Here is a 20,645-nt window from a genome sequence, read left to right as displayed (position 1 = left end):
ATACGTAAATACAACAAAAACTAAAATATACATGTGCGAAAACATTTTGAAAAAAACTGTACCAAAATTGCGAAAAAAAACGGCACTAGCCACGCCACCAGAATAACGGAAAACCACCGTACACCAAAGGAAAGCCGAATAGCGGAAGACGAGTGACGCCATCGACAACAGCAGCAGCAGATTTCCAAGCGCAGCAACAGAACATCAAGTGGCAAACCAAATAATGCAGGCAGAAGTCGGTATGACGCACAGTGTGCGAAAATCATTTTTATATTCATATTAATAAATATCAAAATTAAAAGTTATATTACACATTACATATATATTTTCTTAATTTTCTATTTTCACAATTAATACAAAATACTTTACAAAAAAAAAAAAAAAAAAGGGTTTTTTTATCATCTATTGAAAGCGCAAAATAATCCAATTACACATACATATATATGAGTGAACTTACGACTAGGCACAGTGGGACAGAGTTGGAAAAACACCGAACAATTTTTTTTGAGTTTTATTTAACCAGTTCAACTGATAAATTTTCTGGGAAAAATTAAAAGCAGTTGCCATCTTTAAAAACAAATTAAATAACTTTTATCAATTTTTCGGTTTTAGTCCCACTCAGCCCTAAAGTGGGCTTCATCAAAAAATACAAACAAAAAAAAAACATAATTAATATTTTTTTTGCAAAAAGTGGTGGTTCCGCCATTAACCAAAAAGATTTTTTTTGCGTAAACGGTGGTCCCGTAAACAACCAATGTAAATTTTTTTTAATCCCGGTGCGTCCGAGGATATTCGTAATACAAATTTGAAAAGATGCGGTGCGCCCGTATCTATAAAAATAAAACCATACAATTTTAATAAAAACGGTGCGTCCGTTATTACACAAACACATTGAGATCTTTTTAATACAGCGGTGCGTCCGTTATCAACAGCCAAGTCCTTTTATCAAATTAAAATATTTTCCTTTGAAATCAATTTAAATTAAATTACTTCAAGATACATTCAATTTATCATTAAATATTCACTCTTTCATTAAATTGCCGAATAATTCTTTCAATTTCACATCAACATTCAATTCAATTTCAATTTCTATTAAATTTTCGTAAGCAATTTCTACAAATTCGACTTTAGTCAGTTTAAATATTTTTCCTTAGAAACCAAAAAGTGGTTCCCAGAATTTCAGAACAAGACTCAGATTCCGAAAATTCCAAAAATTCAGATTCCAATTCCAAAAATTTTAATTCCGAAAGTTCCGATTCCGATAATCTTGATTTTAAAAGCCCAGTTTCCGAAGGCTCAACCACATATTCGCCCAATACAATCAAAAACCTTGTTGTTAGACTTTCTTTGTCCGGAGAATTTCACGGATTTGAGGAATTGCCCGAAACAAATATTTCAAATCCTCCTAATTCCGATACAAATATGGCGGCTCCTGAAGAAAAAAGAACGTTTATCGGCATATGTGCTGGTATTATGCGTGAAAATTATAGCGGTGAGCCCCTAGGTCTCGAATCTTTTATTACTAAAATTGAGTTAATCGAACAATTTGTCGACGAAAATTTAACTAGCATTTGTATTTCATATATTAAATCCAAACTCGATGGTAAAGCCCGAGAAGCGATACCAACTCAAGTACTTTCAGTTAACGATATAAAAATAGCACTACGTAACCGTATAAAACCCGACAACTCCAAAGTTGTGGCCGGAAAATTCGCAGCTTTGCAAGTTAATAATAATAATTACACTGATTTTGCAAAACGCGTTGAGGAATTGTCTGATGCTTTAGAGCGTTCGCTCATTATCGAAGGGATTACTCAGACCAAAGCCCGTGAAATGGCCATCGAGCAAACAGTTAACGTTTGCCGATTGAACGCAAAAACCAGTGTAGTCAAATCAATCCTCGCTTCAACTTTTTCTGATTCCAAGGACGTAGTAGCCAAACTGATTGTAGAGCAATCAAATGAAATAAAAGAACGTCAAGTTTTAGCATTTAGAGCTCGGAACAATAACAATTTTAGAAATTTTCAAAGTAATAACCGAGGTCGAAATTTCCAAAATCAAAATCGTAACTTTAACAATTATAGACAAAATAGACCATTCTTTAGTAACAGTAACTATGGCAACAACTTCAATCGCGGCAATCAAAGGCAAAATTTCCGTTCCAGCGGCGGAAATCGGAATCAGCCTAACAATAATAATAATAGCAACAATAGTCGTACTAGCAATAATAGCGGTTCTAACACTTCCAATAATAGAGCTAGAAATGCAAACGTTCGGGCTTTAAACAGGGAAGCCCCTCAGGAGCGAACACTGAGGGAGGACGAGACAAATTACTAACTGATTCAGCTCACAATTTTTCTTCTAAAAACGTTTATTGTCTTAACTTAAATTATTCCGATTTTATACAAATAAATATTACTGGCTCTAACAAATTTTGAACATTTCTAGTCGATACACAAGCCGACATTTCGTTAATTAAAATTTCCTCTCTTAATAAAAATTTGTCAATTAATAACAATGATACAATTAATATTACTGGGGTAACTACAGATACAGTTTCTACATTAGGTACTTTTACAACTAACTTACACTTTTCGAATTTTTATATCAAACATACGTTGCACGTGGTAGACAATGATTTCAACATTCCATCAGATGGAATACTTGGTAAGGATTTCCTAAAAACAAATAAATGCGATATCAGCTATGCAACAAACTGCATTTCCTTCTGGATAGGCAATGAAAAGATCGCACTTCCTATCCTTCACGGAATGGAAAGCGATACATTTGTTATTCCACCTCGTTGCGAAGTTTATAGAATTTTCGCTTTGAAAAAAGACTCAGAACCACTTTTCGTGGATTCTCAAGAGATTTCCGACGGTGTTTTCACAGCGAAATGTATAGTTGATACTAGTAATCCGATCATTAAAGTAATAAACACCACAAATAGCGTAAAATACGTAAACAACCACAACATTCAAACCGAAAAACTTTCTAATTATCACGTTTATAAAATCAATAACCCAGTAAAACAAGATAGTCGTATTAAAGAACTTAAAAGCATTTTAGAAAAACAAATACCTAATTATGCTGAAAATAAGCTTATTAACTTATGTTTACAATATTCCGATATTTTTGCGCTAGACAATGATAAGATGACAATCAACAATTTTTATGAACAAAAACTAAGACTAAACGATACGACGCCAGTATACATTAAAAATTACCGCCTACCGTATTCTCAACGTGAAGAAATCAATAAACAAGTTAATAAATTATTGGAAAACGATCTGATCGAAAATAGTTGTTCGAATTATAATAGTCCCTTGATTTTGGTACCGAAAAAAGACCTAAATGGCCAAAAATCGTATAGAATGTGCGTTGACTTAGGGCCGTGAGTAAAAAGTTAATTGCCGATAAATTTCCTTTGGCACGTGTAGACGATATTTTAGATAACCTTGGCCGTGCGAAATTCTTTTCTACATTAGATCTTTTTTCGGGTTTTCACCAAATCCCACTTCACAAAGATTCAAGAGACATAACATCTTTTAGTACTGACCGCGGAGCTTTTCGATGGAAGGTTTTACCATTTGGTCTAAACGTAGCTCCAAATTCATTTTCAAGAATGATGTCAATTGCATTTTCTGGTATTTCACCCAACCAAGCCTTTATGTATGTAGACGATATAATAGTAATTGGATGTAGCGAAGCACATCACCTCAATAATCTAAAAAAAGTTTTCGAAACCTGTAGAAAGTTCAACTTGCGACTTAACCCAAAAAAGTGTAATTTTCTTAGACCTGAAGTAAATTTCTTAGGGCATAAATGCTCAGCAAATGGTTTGCTACCAGACGATTCAATAATTGAAGCGATTAAAAGGTATCTTAAGCCACGCGATAAAGATGCTGTCCGAAGATTCGTGGCATTTGCAAATTATTATAGGAGATTTATTCCAAATTTCGCTTCTTTAGCAGCTCCACTGAATCGTTTGAGTAGAAAGAAGGTTGAATTTAATTGGGATACGGCATGTGAGTTAGCTTTCGAAAAACTAAGAAAAAGTCTGATTTCTCCAAAACTTTTACAATATCCAGATTTCACCAAAGAATTTTTAATTACGGTTGATGCTTCAAAGTTAGGTTGCAGTGCGATACTGAGTCAAAATCATAATGGTAACGACTTGCCAATTTGTTTTACATCAAAAGCCTTTAGCAAATCAGAACAAAATAAAGCAATAATAGAATTAGAACTTTTGGCAATATATTTTGCAATAAAGCAATGTCGTCCATATATTTATGGCACTCACTTCAAAGTTAAATCAGATCATCGTCCACTAGTTTATCTATTTAATATGAAAGACCCGTCGTCGAAACTTTCCAGAATCCGTTTGGAATTGTCCGAAAATAATTTTACCATAGAATATATTAAAGGAAAATCTAACGTAGGTGCAGACGCATTATCGCGAATTTCAATTCAAGAACTTAAAAATTCCAATAATCAAATTTTAGCGGTACAGACGAGGTCTATGACGAAACGTCACGACCAATTACAACAATCGGTTGAAGACATAAACGAAGAAAATGTCAAATTACACGTATTCGACAAGTTTTCATATAATTTTTCCAAGAAAATCCATAAGATAAAAAGCCAAATATGTCATGACAACGACAATGATAAAATCAATTTAAAAATATATGCGCATTTAAAACATAAAAAACTCGAGTTACTTAATATTGTGTGTACTAACAAAATAATGCAATTAGATGAATTACTTTTGAAGCTTGAAAAAGAAGCTGGTAAACAAAACATTAAGAAAGTAGAATGGCAAAAAGATGATCAAATATTTAAACATTTTTCTATTTCAAATTTTAAAAATACAGGAAATTCAATTTTAAAAAATTTAAAAATACTATTAATAGAACCTGTCGAAACAGTTACAAACAACGACAAAAAACTTAAATTAATGGAAATTTACCACAATGACCCGATATCAGGAGGTCACTGCGGAAATAAAAAGCTTTACGCAAAAATACGTACGAAATATTATTGGAAAGGTATGACCCGTGACATTGCCAAATACGTCAAAAATTGCAAAAAATGCCTTTTGAATAAAGTCAAGCCAAAAACCAAAGAAAATTTGGTGCTTACACCAACACCCTGCAAACCTTTCGATGTCGTAGTTATAGATACAATAGGACCTTTGCCTGAGTCGAATAATGGGAATAGGTTCGCGGTTACCATTATGTGCGACCTAAGCAAATACCTAGTTACCATATCAATCCCTGATAAGACAGCAAAAACAATTGCAACTGCCATTTTTGAAGGCTTCATCCTCATTTATGGCATAATGAAATCAATTAAAACCGATTTAGGAACCGAATATAAAAATGAAATTTTTTCGGAATTAACTAAACTCCTAAAAATCGAACATAATTTTTCTACAGCTTACCATCATGAAACCCTAGGTACAATTGAAAGAAATCATCGGGTGTTTAATGAATATTTACGAGCTTTTCTAAATGATAACTTCCCCGAATGGGACGTTTATTTGAAATATTTTACATTTTTGCATAATACAACTCCTAATACAGTTTTTGATAATGGATTTACTCCATACGAATTAGTATTCGGTAGAAATGTTACCTTACCAAATGAAGTTCAATAGGAACAAATCGATCCAATTTACAATGTTGAAACTTATGCAAAAGAAGTAAAATATAGACTACAAAAAACGCATAAATTAGCAAAAGATTTAATTAATAAACATAAAATTAAAAATAAGGATCTTTATGATAAGAGGGCGCGTCCGTTAGCTATTAATATAAACGATAAGGTAGTAATACAAAAAGAACCTAGAAATAAACATGAAAGCATTTATCAAGGACCATATATAGTCAAAAAAATTGATGGAGTTAATGTTACGGTTTTTGATGAAGTAAATAAAAAGGAAAAAAACCGTTCACAAAACCCGAATCAATAAGGTAAATTAAATTTTTTTTTCTAATACAAATTTACAAACTAGCTTGTAATTAACTTTAAATTTTCATTACTTTGCTATTAAAGCATGAAATATCAAATTAAAATTTATATTAATATTAATATACAAAAACAAAAAAAAAAATTTTCAATTTGCATGTAAATAAAATCAAAAATTAATATGCACGCACTATTTGTAATAAATATATAATACAATAATTTAGTGCAATAGAAATTAGAAAACAAATTACATGTAAGTAATTAAATTAATATTAACTAAATTTCATAAGTGAAAGGAAAAAATTGTTCTGATTGAACGAATGAGAAAAAAGGGGAGGAACACCCTAATATCATACATTCATTCAACCAAAACAATTTGAAAGTCAGAGAACAAGAAGAATATGACAAATCTGATCAACTTGTCAGATTCTTCTTTTTCTAAGGAAGGGTGGTATAACCGCACTGCGTTACACGCTTTACGTAACAAAATGCACCCCTGCGTGCAAGTGGCATCGCCGTCAGCTGTTGCTGAACAGCAATGACAATTGCACTCAGCAGTGACAATTGCCTTCAGCTATAGGAAAAATGGCAACGCAGCGTGGATATAGACAGATATAGAACAGTAAAATACGGAACCGGCAAGATAGACACACGCGGATGAGATTGTAAAAGTTAAATTAATGGTGTCGAGAAATTTAAGCAAAGTTAAGTTAAACTAAAAAGGAACTGAGAAACAAAAATTTTTATTTACAAATAAGACAAATTATTATTAATAAAACAATTAAACTTATACTTTAAAATCCCCAAACATTTATTGAACTAAAAGGAAACAGAAAGAAAAAGGTAAGTTTGTATCGTGTTGTTGTTGTTGTTGTTGTAGCGATAAGGTTGCTCCCCGAAGGCTTTGGGGATTGCTATCGATGTAATGGTCCTTTGCCGGATACAGATCCGGTACGCTCCGGTACCACAGCACCATTAGGTGCTAGCCCGACCATCTCGGGAACGATTTATGTGGCCACATTAAACCTTCAGTCCATCCCCTCCCTCCCCACCCCCAAGTTCCATGAGGAGCTTGGAGTCGCCAGAGCCTCGTCTGTTAGTCAAACAGGATTCGCCGCGGATAGGTGAGGTTGACAATTGGGTTTCGAGAAGCTATATATTGCGCTGGCAACCTGAAGGGTTGCGCTACACAGCCCCTTGAATCTGGTATTTTAGTCGCCTCTTACGACAGGCATACCTACCGCGGGAATATTCTGACCCCCTAACCCGCTGGGGTAAGTTTGTATCGTGGTGAGTGTGAGTGTGTGTGTAGTGCGCACAGCATATTTTTGGATGTCCAAAATGGACATCTTAAAACAGGACTCTTAGTTTTTTGACGTATTGACATGCTTTTTAGAGTATACATGAACCACAGAATGAGTCGGCCAAAAGGAAGTATCCAGTACCTTATCAAAATGTTTATAAGGAACCGATATTTTGAAGGAAGATATATCTCTCGCATATTTAAAAGTAAACTTGAAGACATTGATGCCACTATTTTCAACTCCAAGCTTAGTGCAGATATAATTAGAAATGTCTTCTTCCGATAGTGATGCATGCAACCTTGATACAAAGATCACTTTACGAGGCGGAACGGCTGTCACTTCTCTTCGAACATTCTGAAAAACAGCAGGCTGTGTTGAAATGAAGGCCAAATGATTAAGATCTTGGCCCAAAATGCCAGCAGCAGTTATGCCAATGATGTTTGCAGAGTCTATTCGTCGGGACGCAGCCGGAGAGACAGGGCAACCGTCAGTAGTAACAGCAGCAGGCCCTGCAGACGGAGCAGCAGAAATAGATTCAACCGTGTTAGTAGCATGGTTAATTGACAGCGGACTACTGATCGCGGCAGTATTAGTATTGTCTGTATTTGTAGCAGCATTAATTTTAGGATCGGTGTTAACAGGTTTATTAGCAGGAGTGGTAACCAGATGTGGAGTAGGGAGAGTGTGTGAGGTACTGGGCAAAGGGAGAATGCCAAGAAATCGACATCTGCAGAGCGACAACTATCACAATTAATATTATGATTGCTTTTAGCACTAAAAGTACGAGAGCTAACTACATCTGTCTTTGGGCATTTATTTCTGCGGCTAATAAAGCCGTATTATTATTATTTTCGTGTTGTTTTGCTCTTTTTTGGTGTTTTTTGCTATTTTTTGCACCATTATTGTCAGTCACATTACTTTTATTGGTTTCATTGTTGTAATGCAACGGCACTATATTCATATTAGCTTTAGTATCAATTTGCGCGGCCAAATCTTTGAATTTAATTTCAAAGGCAGTCATCAGTGCTTCTAACCCACTTTTTTGTGTAGAAATCACAGACTCAAATAGTTTACAGAGTTTTTCAGGCCCGTTAGCACAGTCTGGGCACAGGTACCGAATATTATGGTTAGATTTCATCAGGTTCACGTCATATTCGGCGATAGGCCCTGCACAGCAGGCGCGATGGAAGAGCTGTTTGCAATAGCCACTACATGGGACAATCATTGAATCAGATCTACCGAAACCTTTATTGCACTTTCCACAGGAATCATCCATTATTTATAGCAAGCAAAACGATAAATTAAACGCAAAAACAATAATAGAATACGAGCAGTAAAAAAACACGTCTTCACTCTTTGACAGCTGTCAAACATACATAACTACTACCTTCGTAGTAGAGTTGGTAGCAATGCTGAGCATCAGCCCCTGCCCCCGTCTTCTCCCCCCCTCTTTTCCGGCAGCAATCGTGCAGGTCAGGGAAACACTCTTAATCCCTACCTCCGTTTGCACCGTCTGCCAGCACAGAATATATAGGTTTGCGACATCCGCCCAATGCAGCTCCTGCCTTGGGTGGTGCCACTTTCCTAGATGTTCTGGTCTCCGCGACGGCAACCCCCCGACGGGTTTCATCGCGCTAGGTCGCAAACCCAAATCATTCGGTTACCCCAATGCTTGCCCAAGGACGCCCAGTCCCAGGGCCACAACAGCAATTGCGTAGTCACCCGTCACTTACCCCCAGAGTGGCGGCGTCTCCCTTTATGCACTTCAGAATTCTGCAGTTAAACTGTAATGGACTAACTGGGAAGATTACGGAGATAGTCGATTTCATGAAGCGGCACAACATCCGCATTGTTGCGATTCAAGAGACTAACCTCACAGCAAGATCTGCATTTGTATTTGTATTTGTATTTATTAGGCAATTCATCCCAGCACAACAATTTGACAAAAATTATTTTACAGTGCTAGTCGGTAAAAGGCATAAAATAGGAACAATCTAATCTTGAAACTTAAAGCTAATGACTATGGCTAAGAAAAGGTTACAACAAATAATATATTTAATAAATAGTAAATAGATAAATAAAGGAATGATAGAGTACATTTGCTTAGAAGGAATCAGTATTTTAATTGTCTAGGTTATTATAGAAACTTGTTAATTCTTTATTGAAGAGCAGAGCATTGCTTATAAGCCTAAGTATAGAAAGGAGCAAGTTCCAAAGACGTATGGAATTAATGAAGAACTGGCGATCAGATATTAGCATACGATGTCTGAAGTGGGTAAGGAGAACAGATCTAGACGACTGGAGAAAATTTAGCCTCCGATACAGATAGTCAGGCTCCTTCATATATATTAATTTATGTAGCGTGGTGAGCGTTTTAAGTTTAATAAGGTTATCGAAAGAAATGTTTAGCAACCTGTAAGCATGTTGAGAGACGTGGTCAAGTCTTTTCAACCCATAGACGTATCTAGCAATGTTGTTATACACAACATTGTTTCCTATTACATACAAATTCCAATTTACTAATAATCCGAAACGTTTCTACAGATTTGTTAATTCCAAAAGGAAAATTTCTGGTTTCCCATCTACTTTTATTTATGGGTGCAAAAACGCAAATTCTGATCACGAAATCGCTGATTTATTTGCTGAATTCTTTAAATCAACCTATTCATCCCAATGTGTCCAGTCTAATCTTTACCCATATTGCTTGGAAAGTTCTAATAATATTTTAAACCCATTTATTGATAAAGATACTGTTCTTAATAAACTTCTTGCATTGAAACCGATATCTTCGCCGGGTCCGGATGGTGTTCCTAGTTGTGTACTTAAGTACTGTGCTGTCAGCTTATCAGAGCCTATCTTTAAATTATTTAAACTGTCTCTGGAATCCGCATCATTCCCATCTATTTGGAAACAATCGTTTATTATACCTTTGCATAAAAAAGGTAGTAGGTCTAATATTGAGAACTACAGAGGCATAGCTAAGCTCTCAGCTATCCCTAAAACTTTTGAGCAGATAATTACATACCAGCTTCAATACTTGTGTAGCTCTTTAATATCACCTTGTCAACATGGTTTTGTTCATCGGAGATCAACTACTACCAACTTGCTTGAATTTACGTCTTTTGTTATGAATGGTTTTTTAGTTTGCTATTTGAAAATAGGACTCAGCGAGTTTTCTTTAACAACAATCTTTCAAAGTCGTTTGATGTAACTTCTGGCGTGCCCCAGGGTAGCCATTTGGGTCCATTACTCTTTAACCTGTTCATTAACGACTTACCAAAGCTTATATTACATTCTAGAGTTTTTATGTATGCAGATGATGTAAAACTTTGTTACACATATCTGCCTTCGAACTTGTTCTGTTTTAATCAGCTTCAGGCCGATCTGGACTCATTTCAAAGCTGGTGTACTGCAAATTTACTTTTTTTGAATTACTCCAAATGTAAGCAAATGACTTTTCCACCGTGTGAAGCCGGTCCTATCATCTTATACACTTAACGGCGACCCCTTGGAGCGGATATCTATTGTTACTGATCTAGGAGTTATTTTTGATCCGAAATTAAGTTTTACCACACATATTTCAACCGCTATAAACAAAGCAACTGGTGTATTAGGTTTTATCAAACGTTGGGCTAAAGAGTTTGATGACCCTTATTTCACAAAGATCCTTTATACCTCGCTGGTACGTCCTATTCTCGAGTACTGTTCATGTGTCTGGTCTCCGATCTATCAAATCCATGTTGATCGGATTGAGTCGGTCCAGAGACGGTTTTTAATTTTTGCATTACGAGGTCTCAACTGGGAATCAAGTACTCATCTTCCACCATACAGGAATATACTTCTTCTAATTAATTTGCCATCTCTAGAGAATCGTAGAGTATTACTTGGCGTTATGTTCATTCACAAGCTCATCATTGGTGTGATTGACTCCCCTGACCTAATCAGTCAACTAAATTTTGCGGTTCCTGCTAGGGCGTCCAGGCATTTTGTGCCTTTTCATTTACCTCTATGCCGGCAAAATTTTGCTAGAAACAGTCCCCTGCGCCATTGGTGCTCGCGGTACAATGATTTGTATAACTGCATTGGCTTTGAATGTTCGTTTGCTGCTTTACATACTGCTATACTCTTATGTTTAGCCTGATATTTTAATTTTATTTTTTCTTATACAATGCGATGTCAAATGTTTATAACATAAAAATTTTCTATGTACCTTTTTGAATTTTTTAATTTTAAGAATGGCTCTGTATTTTACATATATATCTGTCTATTACAATAATTAGTCGACCGCTTTGTGTTTGCGTCGACTTTAAATAAATAAATAAATAAATAAATAGTCACAATTGGAGTAAACCTCACATCCATAAAGGAGCGTAGGTATTAAGTACGCTTTTGCTATTAGTAGACGAATATGTAACGGAGTAAAATATTGTGTAAGCCAGAGTGTACGAAGCATCCCATACACTTTTCCCACTGTGCGGAAGATGTGATCTTTCCATGTCAGGGTTTTGTTAAAAACTATACCTAGATTGTTTGCCGTGTCAACGTATTCTATAATAGTGTTGTCTAAAATTAAATTTTCCATTCCACTTTTATCTAGTGACCTTCTATGAATGACTATACATTTCGACTTCTTAGGGTTAAGACATAAGCCGTTCATAGAAGCCCACGTACCAATTTGACACAAATCGTAATTTAAGTTATTAATACATGAACTGGTACGATTACTAGGACAGCACATATACAATTGTACGTCGTCAGCATAAATGTGAATATTACATTGCATTGCAGACCTGCTCTGGGTATAATGTCCACAGGAAAGACCGCGAGAGTGGAAATGGAGGCAGTTAAACTGTAATGGACTAACTGGGAAGATTACGGAGATAGTCGATTTCATGAAGCGGCACAACATCCGCATTGCTGCGATTCAAGAGACTAAACTCAGCAAGATCTGCATTGCAGACCTGCTCTGGGTATAATGTCCACAGGAAAGACCGCGAGAGCGGAAATGGAGGCGGCCTCGCGTTTATTATACACCACTCTGTGCAATATTATATATTTGATCCTGGCATCGACCGCAGGGACAATGTCTTAGAACGTCAAGGCCTATCTGTTCGGTCAGGCGATGCAAATCTAGAAATCATCAACATCTACATCCCTCCTGTCACCTGTTGCCCCAGTGGATACCGCCCTAATATCGAGGCCTTACTCACTGGCAACAATCGCATTATCTTAGGCGATTTCAATGCCCATCACGACCTATGGCATTCAAACTTGCGGGCGGACAGTAGGGGTGAGATGTTGGCGGATCAAATAGAAGAAACGACGTTCTACACAATAAACGGAGACGCCCCCACACGTATGGTAGGAAGCTGTCATAGCTCGCCAGATATCTCAATCGTGAGCGCAGAACTCGTAAACTGCGTCAACTGGCAGCCAATGGTAACATTGGCATCCGACCACCTGCCCATACTTATTTCGTTCGAGCGTACCGCCGACTTCATCGTCACCGAAAAACGCACTTTCATAAACTTCAAAAAAGGAAAGTGGGAAGAATACAAATCCTTTACAGACAGAGTACAAATCCTTTACAACCGTTTTGCTGCCCTCCCTATCCCAACTGATGCCCGCCAAGGGGAGCGTGCCTTCCGTAAGGTCATTGAATCCGCCTCGACACATTTCATTCCCGCCGGGAGAATTCCCGAAATCCGGCCCCACTTCCCGGCGGAGGCCGCGGGCTTAGCGAGGGAACGCGACCTTATAAGACAGCTTGATCCAGGCGACCCCCAAACAAGGGATATAAACCAACGCATCAGATTGCTTGTGGACGAACACAAGCGGGCGAAATGGGAAGAGCACCTAAGAGGTTGTAACCTCTCTACCGGTGTAGGTAAACTTTGGTCCACCGTAAAACCCCTATCGAATCCGACTAAGCACAAAGACAAAGTTTCCATCGCCTTTGGCGATAAGGTGCTGTCGGATGCGAAAAAATGCGCGAGCGCTTTCTGCCGACAATATATAATGCATCCTACGGTTGACAAAGATAGACGGAGAGCCAATAGACACGCACATAAACACAAATTCAGCGCGTCACCAATCACCATCACCGCTAGAGAGGTTGAGGACGCCATTGGTCGCGCTAAACCATCCAAAGCAGTGGGCTCAGGCGGCATAGCCATGCCGATGCTTAAAACCCTAGGGAAAGAGGGTTTTAAATATTTAGCGCATGTCTTCAACCTGTCTCTTTCCACCTTTGTCATACCCGAGAAATGGAAAATGGCCAAGGTGGTCCCGCTACTAAAGCCTGGGAAACCAGCTAACATAGGTGAGTCATATCGTCCGATATCTCTCCTATCGCCAGTGGCAAAGACGCTTGAAGCCATTTTGCTCCCTTATTTCCAAGCACATTTGCAGCTAGCCCCTCATCAGCATGGCTTTAGAAAACTCCATAGCACTACCTCCGCGCTAAATGTCATTGGCACCCAGATAAATTGCGGCTTGAATCAATACCCCCACCATAGAACAGTACTCGTAGCGCTAGACCTATCAAAAGCCTTTGATACGGTCAACCATGGCTCGTTACTGCAAGACCTGGAAGGGTCTACCCTTCCCCCATGTCTTAAAAGGTGGACCGCAAATTATCTGGGTGGTCGGCAGGCATCGGTGCAATTCAGAAACGAAACATCAAAACCAAGGAGAATTAAACAAGGGGTGCCACAGGGTGGTGTCCTATCCCCACTTTTGTTTAATTTCTACATATCCAAGCTACCTTCACCACCGGAAGGAGTCACAATCGTTTCCTACGCCGATGACTGCACAATAATGGCCACAGGCCCAGGCCCAGAGATCGATGAGCTATGTAATAAAATAAACGGCTATCTCCCTGATCTCTCCAGTTTTTCGCCTCGCGAAACCTGGCATTGTCACCGACTAAATCTTCCGCGACCTTATTTACAACATGGACGCCCCAAACGTCGACCATATTGAATATCCACGTCGATGGCACTACGCTACCGACTGTTCTACACACCAAAATCTTGGGTGACGTTTGATCAGGATCTACATTTTGGTGCGCACGCAACCGCAATTGTTCCGAGAATTCAGAGCCGTAATAAAATCCTCAAGTCCCTTGCTGGCAGTACCTGGGGAAAAGATAAAGAAACGCTCATGACCACATACAAAGCAATAAGCCAGCCGATTACGTGCTACGCGTCACCCATATGGTCGCCAAGCCTAAAAACTACCCACTGGAAGAAACTACAGGCCTGCCAAAATACTGCTCTCAGAATCGCCACGGGCTGTCTTCTTATGTCCCCAGAACACCATCTGCATAATGAGGCGAGAATTTTCCCCATCAGGGAGAGAAATGAGATGCTGACCAAACAGTTTCTGTTGAATACCCAGAAACCTGGGCATCCCAACAGACATCTGATTGACGAACCAGCACTGCCTAGGGGCCTAAGGAGTCATCTCCGTAAGCATTTTGAGGAAATACGGCACCTCTGCAACAGACAGCAGCTTTGCTGCCCTCCCTATCCCGACTGATGCCCGCCAAGGGGAGCGTGCCTTCCGTAAGGTCATTGAATCCGCCTCGGCACATTTCATTCCCGCCGGGAGAATTCCCGAAATCCGGCCCCACTTCCCGGCGGAGGCCGCGAGCTTAGCGAGGGAACGCGACCTTATAAGACAGCTTGATCCAGGCGACCCCCAAATAAGGGATATAAATCAACGCATCAGATTGCTTGTGGACGAACACAAGCGGGCGAAATGGGAAGAGCACCTAAGAGGTTGTAACCTCTCTACCGGTGTAGGTAAACTTTGGTCCACCGTAAAGTCCCTATCGAATCCGACTAAGCACAAAGACAAAGTTTCCATCGCCTTTGGCGATAAGGTGCTGTCGGATGCGGAAAAATGCGCGAGCGCTTTCTGCCGACAATATATAATGCATCCTACGGTCGACAAAGATAGACGGAGAGCCAATAGATACGCACATAAACACAAATTCAGCGCGTCACCAATCACCATCACCGCTAGAGAGGTTGAGGACGCCATTGGTCGCGCTAAACCATCCAAAGCAGTGGGCCCAGATGGCATAGCCATGCCGATGCTTAAAAACCCTAGGGAAAGAGGGTTTCAAATATTTAGCGCATGTCTTCGACCTGTCTCCACCTTTGCCATACCCGAGAAATGGAAAATGGCCAAGGTGGTCCCGCTACTAAAGCCTGGGAAACCAGCTAACGTAGGTGAATCATATCGTCCGATATCTCTCCTATCGCCAGTGGCAAAGACGCTTGAAGCCATTTTGCTCCCTTATTTCCAAGGACATTTGCAGCTAGCCCCTGATCAGCATGGCTTCAGAAAACTCTATAGCACTACCTCCGCGCTAAATGTCATTAGCACCCAGATAAATTGCGGTTTGAATCAATACCCCCACCATAGAACAGTACTCGTAGCGCTAGACCTATCAAAAGCCTTTGATACGGTCAACCATGGCTCATTACTGCAAGACCTGGAAGGGTCTACCCTTCCCCCCATGTCTTAAAAGGTGGACCGCAAATTATCTGGGTGGTCGGCAGGCATCGGTGCAATTCAGAAACGAAACATCAAAACCAAGGAGAATTTAACAAGGGGTGCCACAGGGTGGTGTCCTATCCATACTTTTGTTTAATTTCTACATATCTAAGCTACCTTCACCACCGGAAGGAGTCACAATCGTTTCCTACGCCGATGACTGCACAATAATGGCCACAGGCCCAGGCCCAGAGATCGATGAGCTATGCAATAAAATAAACGGCTATCTCCCTGATCTCTCCAGTTTTTTCACCTCGCGAAACCTGGCATTGTCACCGACTAAATCTTCCGCGACCTTATTTACAACATGGACGCCCCAAACGTCGACCATATTGAATATCCACGTCGATGGCACTATGCTACCGACTGTCCTACACCCCAAAATCTTGGGTGTGACGTTTGATCAGGATCTACATTTTGGTGCGCACGCAACCGCAATTGTTCCGAGAATTCAGAGCCGTAATAAAATCCTCAAATCCCTTGCTGGCAGTACCTGGGGAAAAGATAAAGAAACGCTCATGACCACATACAAAGCAATTAGCCAGCCGATTACGTGCTACGCGTCACCCATATGGTCGCCAAGCCTAAAAACTACCCACTGGAAGAAACTACAGGCCTGCCAAAATACTGCTCTCAGAATCGCCACGGGCTGTCTTCTTATGTCCCCAGAACACCATCTGCATAATGAGGCGAGAATACTCCCCATCAGGGAGAGAAATGAGATGCTGACCAAACAGTTTCTTTTGAATACCCAGAAACCTGGGCATCCCAACAGACATCTGATTGACGAACCAGCACCGCCTAGGGGCCTAAGGAGTCATCTCCGTAAGCATTTTGAGGAAATACGGCACCTGAGAACCCAGCCGTATGAAGCGAAAAAACACAAGCAGGTCCTTGGTGAACTCCATAGACAGGCGTCGGACCTTTATGTCGCGAATTGTCCGGTGAATCCAGTACTTGAAGAAAATATCCAGAACTCGCGGAAGAGGAACGCATACTCCCCATGGAAACGCGTGTCACTCTTGCTCAACTTCGTTCTGGATACTGTAACAGGTTAAACTCTTACCTATCCAGAATCAATCCCGACATACAAAATGTATGCCCCGCTTGCAATGTGTCCCCACATGACCCCACCATCTCTTTAATTGTAATGTGGAACTAACGCCTCTAACATCCCTTTCCTTATGGTCCACCCCTGTTGAAACGGCAAGTTTCCTTGGACTCCCGTTAGAGGATATTGATGACAATTTGTGATCGGTCGCGGCTATTAGGTGGGGCGAGCATTGCTACAACAACAACAACAACAACGGCACCTGAGAACCCAGCCGTATGAAGCGAAAAAACACAAGCAGGTCCTTGGTGAACTCCATAGACAGGCGTCGGGAATTGCCCGGTGAATCCGTACTTGAAGAAAAATATCCAGAACTCGCGGAAGAGGAACGCATACTCCCCAGGGAAACGCGTGTCACTCTTGCTCAACTTCGTTTTGGATACTGTAACAGGTTAAACTCTTACCTATCCAGAATCAACCCCGACATACAAAATGTATGCCCCGCTTGCAATGTGTCCCCACATGACACCAACCATCTCTTTAATTGTAGTGTGGAACCAACGCCTCCAACACCCCTTTCCTTATGGTCCACCCCTGTTGAAACGGCAAGTTTCCTTGGACTCCCGTTAGCGGATATTGATGACAATTTGTGATCGGTCGCGGCTATTAGGTGGGGCGAGCATTGCTACAACAACAACAACAGAGAGGTGTCAAAAGACGCGTAGCGGAAGTTAACTTTTTTTACCCGTTCAAAAGATATTAACGAAAAACCAAAAAAAGACCTGCGGGTACTTCCGAAGGGGAATATTTTGAACAAGGTGCCCCGATTTTCAAACTTTTTTTGATTTGTAAGGGGGAGAGGGGTCCTAAAAATCACTAAATTATCATCCGCAGCTTTAGGAAACTCTTAGTTTATGAAATATAAGCTTTTTAATTTCCAAATTTAGTAAAATTTCAACTTAAGTCCTGCACTTAAAATTTGGGTCGCACTTGTCGATAGCGGTATCAAAAGACGCGTATTTGCGTCAAGATTCTGAATCCGAAAACAGAAACTATATTTCATATCTCGTTTAAAAGTTATTCCCGGAAAACACGTCGGTACTATTGTCGCTCTTTTCGTTGTTCCCATAGTGTACAAGTACAAGTGTGTTGACTTATCTGTCAAGCATTCTGACAGGCACTCGCTGGATTCGGCATGACAGCGAATTCAAAATGGATACCATTACCGAATGCGCCGAATGATTGAAAAATTGAAAAAGTCGATTGGTAGACAAATATGTTGTCGTTGAGACCAAAAATGCGACTCTAGACCTGAGATTTCCATCAGGTGAGCGAGGTTGTTTGTAGTTTTGACGTTTATCGCTTAGACAACACACTTGTATAGGTACACTATGGTTGTTCCAATTAAACAAACGAAAACAATGAAGGTGGTGAAGGTGTTGCCAGCTCCGCAACAATTGCCGTCTTTCAGTGAGTTTTACAGCTCCGGCTCACGCTCAATTCACACGGTAATGCTCTAGATCATTGAGAGACTTGAGAAGCAGATGTCGTGAAATTTTCGCACACGTGAAATGTTATAGGCAGATGTCACCGCTGTTTTTCATTTAACTCATACGGCGAAAGGCTAAGCAGCGACATCTATTTTTTTAAAAAGTAGGTATATTAAAGGCCGCGTTGCCAACCTAAAAAGAAGTAATTAACAAATTATCTGGCTCACAAATTGAACCATACTATCTGGATTTATCTGGCTCAAATCGTTGTTGTTCCAATTACATGCACAGGATTTTGCCACCGGATAATAGCTAATATCTTCTTATCTTGGTAGAACATTATAAGGTGGTGGCACGTCGACATAAATGCAAACAAACATACACTATCAACGTATTTTGTTTTGTAATTCTCTGAATAATTTGAAATTAATGTATTTAATTGGAACAAGTGCAGAATACATTCATTTGTCAATAAAAAAAAAATAAAAAATCAGACTTTATAGATATTTTTATGCTGATTCCAACGGCAATTCTGCGTAGAACACCTTTCTGCTTTGCCCGCGCTTATAAAAAATAACCCTGGGCTACGCCATGCCAAGTCCGGGTGTGTGGTATAACCGTGGCTACCGCCACGGTGATGCACAATTTTTTTGTGGGTACAAACACAACAACCACATTCAAATCTCCAACTTTAACTGCAAATATCTTCGGACAGAGATAAATTTTTTCTTTTCCGCTTTCGGATTATTGTTCTCGAGATTAATACGCGTCTTTTGATACCTCACTCGAAAATCTTGGCCCAACTTTTGGGTAGGTACCGTAAACTGCACTCTACCCAAATATCTCCGGACAGAGATAACATTTTTCTTTTCCGCTTTCGGATTATTGTTCTCGAGATTAATACGCGTATTTTGGTACCTCACTCGAAAATCTTGGCCCAACTTTTGGGTAGGTACCGTAAACTGCACTACTACCCAAATATCTCCGGACAGAGATAACATTTTTCTTTTCCGCTTTCGGATTATTGTTCTCGAGATCAATACGCGTCGTTTGACACCTCTCTCAATATTTTTGGTAGCGTATTAGCAGTCGACCCTTCAACTAAACTATTACCCCAAGTTGGATCGTCCAACACCGGTTTGGAGACCAAAACTATATCCGCGCAAAACACTTATGTTCACTTTTTTTTTTGTGGGTACACATTACAATGAAAATCGGCAACTTTAACTGCAAATAGCTCTGGAAAGAGATAAAATTTTTATTTTTTTGACCGCCGATTATTGTTGTCGAGGTCAATACGCGTATATGGACACTTCTCCATTTCGAACGCTTATTAGCAGTCGACATCTGTTCTAGACATTTACCCAACATCACATTAACCACATGGAGTCTCAATTTCATAAATATCTCCTTACAGAAGCAATTTTATGTAATTTACGTTTTGGGATTCCCGATTCTAAGTCCAAAACGTGTTTTTTGATACCACTTCATATATTTTTGAACGTGTCATGCTGTCAAAACCTCATCTTTCTTCAATGGGGGCCTTCGGCCGCGACTATATACCCTAGGTGTGTGGACGTCGTATTCGCGATCCTGAAACCAAAATGTCTTTGGACACCCCTCCCGATATTTTTGGACGTGTATTGTCATGTTGGTGTATAGAATTGCCCGAAAAAAATGTCTGAAAAGGAAGCATGCTCTATATGTTATTTATACATACCAATGAAAAACTTAAACTTTGGAAGTCAAACTTGCTTTATAACGAAATGCTTAACGCGTAAATTTTATTAACTTAAATTCCCAAGGTACGCGACATTAGTGATGGGAAGCTATCGATTAACGCTAAAGATAAGACCATAGTGTACCTATACAACTGTGTTCACTAAGCGATAAACGTCAAAACTACAAACAGCCTCGCTCACCTGATGGAAATCTCAGGTCTAGAGTCGCATTTTTGGTCTCAACGACAACATTTTTGACTACCAATCGTATCGACTTTTTCAATTTTTCAATCATTCGGCGCACTTGGTAATGGTATCCATTTTGAATTCGCTGTCATTCCGAATCCAGCGAGTGCCTGTCAGAATGCTTGACAGATAAGTCAACACACTTGTACTTGTACACTATGGATAAGACCACAAGAGGCTGCACTACGCAGCACATCACTTCACTGCAACATGTATGCTTATGGAGCAATTCACATTTAGCGTCAGCGCCTGCACGATTCACCAAAACGCATCGAATTTGATCAGCTAGGCA

General features: G+C 39.6%; 1 protein-coding gene across 4 annotated transcripts in view; it reads right to left on the bottom strand.

The window, feature by feature from the left end:
* LOC137236976 (uncharacterized) overlaps nucleotides 1–20,260 on the bottom strand; it is a 225,855-nt gene extending 205,595 nt beyond the window's left edge. The window contains exon 1 of one of the 4 annotated variants that reach the window (XM_067760082.1): nucleotides 20,107–20,260. The gene's annotated coding sequence lies outside the window, so the exon portion shown is untranslated. The remainder of the gene's footprint in view (nucleotides 1–20,106) is intronic. The other 3 variants (XM_067760084.1, XM_067760083.1, XM_067760085.1) reach the window with 3 other exon arrangements.
* Between the last annotated feature and the right edge of the window lie 385 nt (nucleotides 20,261–20,645).

This window comes from Eurosta solidaginis, chromosome 1 (assembly GCF_040869045.1).
Source record: "Eurosta solidaginis isolate ZX-2024a chromosome 1, ASM4086904v1, whole genome shotgun sequence".
Taxonomy (NCBI): domain Eukaryota; kingdom Metazoa; phylum Arthropoda; class Insecta; order Diptera; family Tephritidae; genus Eurosta; species Eurosta solidaginis.
This window is presented reverse-complemented; position numbering and strand designations above follow the sequence as displayed.